Raw genomic sequence first — 6,287 nt, 5'->3', positions numbered from 1 at the left:
TTAAAATATTGCTTCAATCGATTTTTCAATTTTGTAATCGCAAAGTGTATACTTTTTTATTTTTATTTTTTAAGCTTAGCATGATTGTAGTTAGCTCAGCTTAATTTAACCCTTAAAACAAGGTTCAGAAACTTTGGAATAAAAAGACGTGATCTAAAACCTCAAAAGTTTTCCTGTAGAAAAAAGATTGGGACAAGTATATTAATGGTCCTTTGTTTTCTGATTATATCACGAAAAGTGTGAAACAAAATGTCATGAGAAAAATTACGAAACCAACTGTAAATAATTTCAACACAACAATTTAGAAAAACTTTTACAAATCGTGAAAAAATATTATAATCAAAAAAAAAATACAAATCTGTAAAAGGACTTCCGGTTGGAACGCGCTCGGAGCGGGACGCTAGGTTTTTTCGCGGAATATTTCGTATAAATTTTAGATAGAATTGAATGTGTAAATTTAGCTTATAACGAAGAAGGAACAAAGTGAAATCTAGGGACAGAATAGAAGAATAAGTTCTCATGGAACGAGAGAAGTAGGGAGGGGGGGGGGGGGGGGGCATAAAGAGGATTGTGATAGCGCTGTAGGCCGCAAAATTGATGGAGTCGTTGAAAGAGTGAACATCAATGGAGACGGAGAGAACAACCCCACAAATGATGCGGCGGTGGGCGACATTACCGACGGGTCCGAGCAAGAGTAAACTGAGGAAGCATCGGACATACATTGGACATTGGAGGGGACTAGAAAAAAGTGCAAGCCTAATATGTCGGTCATGGTCATGGTGTCAATTAATGAAATGAAGAGCACCGCTGAAAATGAAAACATAGCGAAGTTAGGACGTGGAAAAGACTTGGAAAACAACAACTCCAGTGCAGGCTCGGAGACGATGATAGAAAGGACAAACGATAGTGGGGAAAAGGAACAATGACGAGGTTAACGACGGTATAAACGTAGACGATGACGATGATAATGAGGACACGTGGACGTAGACGAGGGTGACGGGGATGACGACGAGGACGAGGACAACGATAACAACGAGGACGTGTGGACGAGGACGACGACGACGACGACGACGACGACACGTGGACGTGGTTAAGGGTGACGGAGATGATGACGCAGATGAGGACAACGACGACGAGGATAATGACGATGACAACGAGGACACATGGACGTGGACGAGAATGACGGGGATAACGATGACGACGACAACGAGGACACGTGCACGATGATGAGGACAACGAGAATGACAATTACGATGAGAACAACGACTATAATGGCAATGAAGACGACGACGATGACAACGTAATTTCAAATATTACAAATGATGATTATAAATCAGCATATAAATATTTATTACAAATCCGAATTATCATTAGAAATGATATTAATAATTAATAACTCTTTCGTTAAATTTTTTTAGCTACTTCACTGGTACATCGATACATTCAAAAAAAGACAATTCCCAATCAAATTGGCTTTTGCAATGACAATAAACAAATCGCAATTATACATCGCATTTTCACAAGTACGTTTTTGGAGTTCACTTAACCCTTTAACATCCAAACACACCTTTCGCATGTACCATTTTCTACGTGATTATTCACTATGAAAACGTCGTCGAAAAAATTCGTAAGCTTCTTTGTTGACTATTTTCGAGGGCGCTCTTTTCAATGGTGCCATTTAAATTTGGCTAAAACCCTTTTTTTATTATATTTTTGCAAAATAAAGCAAAAAAGTCGCAATTTTCGAGGTCCGTTTTTTTTTCGATCCACGATTCTGAAGCCTTATCATATTATTTTCCAATAATACAGGGTATAGATCGTGTCCTCGATGTTTGTACTTTCGAAGGATTTACTTGGTTTTTTCCCCCCTAGGCTTACCATTGCAAATAAACGGTAAAATAGTTGAAATAAAATGTTTAATTTTTAGGGCATACAAATTTTGTGATGTGAACGAGTTTCTTGAAGTTTATTTATAAATCGTACACGATGTCCTAGGTTTTTCGGGTTTTTTTTTTTTTACCAAGGAGTTGCGGAAATCCTTTTTACGGATTCCATGTAGTCTTACGGACTACATGGGTATGTGGGACTCCCAAAAAAAATAGGCCTACCCACTAAAACCTCCACCTCCTTGTTGTCCTTCCCCTCAGCCAGGGACTATGTTGATATTACTTCTGACTGGGGGTTCTGTCTGTGTTCGTTCGTCCGTTCTGTCCCACCGTTATCGTAACGTCGCGTCACTCCGTCTGCTCAGTCATCCGTCAAGCAGCCGTCCACGTTCTTACGTCGCAGTATCGTTTCCGTGTAGGTGGCGACTAAGCACCACCATTCAGGTTCGTGCAACATCACCCCGACGATGTTCTCCGGGGTAATACTGCCAACTGTTATTTCCAGTTCTTGTCTCTGTCTCGTCCAGCGGTCACACACGAAAAACGTGTGTTCCGCGTCGTCTCGTTCATGTCCACAGTACTTACAGTCAGGTGTCCGTACTCTGTTCATTCTGTGGAGGTACCGTCGGAAGTAACCGTGCCCCGTCAAGAGCTGGGTAACGTAAAAATTCACGTCCCCGAACTTCCTTCCGAGCCACGGCCTCAGGTCCCGTATAAGTCGTTTTCAAATTTTTTAAAAATATTTATATTTTAATATAATAAAAGATTGTTTTAGACACCAACAATAATAATTAAAGCAGACGCGTAGCGCCCGCATTGTTGCTAGTAACTAAATAACGCAGAATTATGTGATGTTTGTTAAACCACAGTGCGAGGAATAACTTAACCGGATTATGTGACGTTTTAACACACGGTGCTTTTATTCCGGTTGTACAACCATCGGTCAGTTTTTGATGGTATGATTAAACGAATAGCAACAGCCATCCAATGATAAAATTTCAGAGAAACAGTGCGAGATGTATGAATTCGATTCAAAGTTCTTATATGACAATAAAAAAATGTATTATGTGAGTTTTGTGAAAACAGTGCGGGTTAGTTTATTCCGATCGCAATCGGTTCACGAGTGTTTGGTGATATCAATAGGACATATATATTAGTATTGAGAAATATCTCCTTGTAAAAATATCTTAACTATATGTTTATTTATGACATCATTTTGCGCAATCCTGGTTCTTATTTTTAAAAATTTTTCAACGAGAGTTATGTGAGGAAAAAAACGTTCGTTCATTATAACCTCTCAAACGTTCTTTATTTCAAACAGAAATTTTATGTTGTGTAATTACTAGGCTGGTCCTTATTTGGGGTTGAAATTTTTTTCCTCAAATTCCCCCCCTGGTTCGATTCTAAATGACTAAAAAAGACACCACAACAAAGCTGTGGTCAGTGGGATGATGGGAAAAGGTGCCGGCAAGCCCGGTCGTTGTTTCTACTTCAGTCAAATTTGTGTTTGCTTTATCTTTGGCTACTATTCTTTTTCTATGTATAAATCACGTCGAGCCATCCAAGTGTACTCGAAATCCTTGTCAATCGTCATTAAGAACAACCATTCAAGTATTTATTTAACATATAGTCGTTGAAAATTTGAACTAAAATATTTTCCCATATGCCCAGGAATAAATCATCAGATGATTTTTTATTCTTTGCTCCTGAATTTCGATAATAGACAACTTTTCTATCGTTTTTCTATTCGTCGAGAGAATTATATTTTCTAAAATTTCTAGATTATTACTTCCTCTGATATTTTTTTATGACCTGGAGCTAAACGGTTCAATTTGCATGCTATTACTGAATTTATATATCTGTCGTTTTCAAGAACAGCCTTTTTTGAGGGCCGATGAAACGAAGTAATCTTGTTTCGTAGGCCTATGTCAGTTTATCGGTGTTTTGATGTGAATTCTTATATCTGAGGAATTTTTTTATAACGTGATAGTCAGGCGCTATGTTGAAAGACACGGAATAAAATAACTGTTTTGATAATTTGTCAAAAGAAAGTCGAACGCGATGCCGAAAGAGTTTTGATGAATAATTCGCAATAAGATGTAATTCTTTAACCATCGGATGATCTATATCAGCATTTTATATGAAAGTTATTAAAGAATAATGGTTATTTCAGAAGATTAATATTTGAGGATAGAATTTGTAGTTAAGGTGGCTTGGGCTATGCCGAGAAAACTTAAAAGATATCGGGAAGAATATTATGTTAGCTGGACGCTGTGCCACGTGACATGATATTCGGAACGGCGTCGGCTTTCCCAGGGAAGTGTGATAGTTGGACTCTATGCCGCAGAGACTATAATAGGAAAACACGCAGAGATTACAAAAGGAAGAGAGATTCGAATAAAATGATAAATAACCGGCCCCAGCAGAAAAACATCACTTTTATATAAAATGCCTTTTTTTCAATCGATTTGGACTTGCCGGCACCATTTCCCATCATCCCACTTACTCCAGCTTTTTCGTGGTATCTTTTTTAATGATTTGGATTCGAACCAAGGGGGGAATTTGAAAAAAAAATGTCAACCTCAAATAAGGACCACCCTAGTAATTACATTAAAGAAAAAACATGCGTGATTGTATGTAAATGAATTCAAATAAATTTTGGAAAACTTTGATCAAGCAAAACTGTCTAATCCAATGTATTGTTATCATATTTTCTTTCATTTATTTTTGTTGTGTCCTCCAGGCCCTTTTTCCTACCTATATCTTTAGCTTACAGTGTATCCATACCAATTTCTATTCATTCCCTAAACAATATGAGTGACATTCGTATTTCTATTTCCTCATGTATTCAACAACATAATTTGAAAAATTTATAACAAAAAGTTTCCCTCTTTGGTTCCGACTGTAATATATGAATGAAGAAATTCATTACTAAAGTCTTCAGCTGCTTATTTTTGAATAGGTCTTGGAAAACCAATGCACAAATACATCAAACAATTTTGAGTTCTGTTCGCTTTTCAATGCGCTGTCTTTTTTTGCTTTCCTTTTTAATTTTGACATAATTAATTTAATGAATCTGTGGTGCTTTTTTCTGTCTGTATGAAAATGTAGATGAATAAACCACAACGGATACTTGCAAACTTTGAAACTTCTGAGTATTGAAAAATGCTACAAAAAGTCAGCGATGGCCCATTTATGAATGGCACAAGAAGTTATGCTTTCAAAATGCAATGCTTTTATTAAAAAAATAAGCAATTCTGTTGGTCTTGACGTATTTCATACTTTTTCTTTTGTCCGGTTGAACCTCGGTGGCTACATGCAGAGTTTAAAAATTTTGTGCATCGATGTGTGTGCATCAACTTTCTATCTCTGGGTATGGTTACCTTGGGGAAAAAAAGTTGGGACAAGTACATTGATGGTCCCTCGTTTCCTAACCATATCACGAAAAATGTAATGAAAATTTCATAAAAAAAAATTATCAAACCAACTGCAAATAATTTCAACGGAACAATTCGAAAAAAAATTCACAAATCTTGAAAAAACGATGCCCCGTTCTTCTTATCTTATTGCAATAATTAAATCAATTGAAAAAAATCCATCAAAGTTACACGCAGCATTAAAATTTATGGTATTAATTAGAGGCCAAGTATTTTCTAATGAATTGAAAAAGTTACCACTTGAGTTACGTGCAGCACTAAAATTTATAATATTAATCGAAGGACAACTATTTTATTAGTAATTCCAAATTTTAATATATGAAATTGTTCTAAGAAGCTTTTAAATCCAAAAAAATCACATGAAAGCTAGTCATTTATTACTCTTTGGTGGCAGAGACTTATAAGAAAATCGATTCTTCTCAGACTTTCAGGATCGTCTTATATTATTTACAAAATTCGACGTCGATTGGATCGATACAAATTATCTTTAAATATCTGTTAAAAGTACTTCTCCGGCCCATCCGGAGTAACGTTTATTCGGTGAAAAAAGGCCCAATTTGAAGAATTTTTTGGACTCTACAGATAATACAATTATATTTTATTGAATTTTCAGTTTTTGTATTTTGAACAGAAAAATTCAACCCTCGCTGTCGAGAGTTAAGCATTGTTTTAAAAATTTGAAAAAATTACAGCATTACTTTTTATGTATTTTTTATGTGAAAGGGTAAAATATGTCTTTACCCCAAATAACGACCTTTCTAGTAAAAAAAATTACAAAACTTTTTTTCGGTTATTTCGATTTATTTTTCTTCTAAGATCGTGTAATTTCTTCAAGCAGTCTCAAAATATAAAAGGAATTACGTGATCTTAGAATAAAAATAAATCGAAATCATTGAAAAAAAGTTTTTTAATTTTTTTTACTAGAAATTATTTGAAGCCCATCTTGCAATAAGGCTAAAAAATT

Source organism: Venturia canescens, chromosome 9 (assembly GCF_019457755.1).
Source record: "Venturia canescens isolate UGA chromosome 9, ASM1945775v1, whole genome shotgun sequence".
NCBI lineage: Eukaryota > Metazoa > Arthropoda > Insecta > Hymenoptera > Ichneumonidae > Venturia > Venturia canescens.
Note: the sequence above shows the minus strand (reverse complement) of the source record.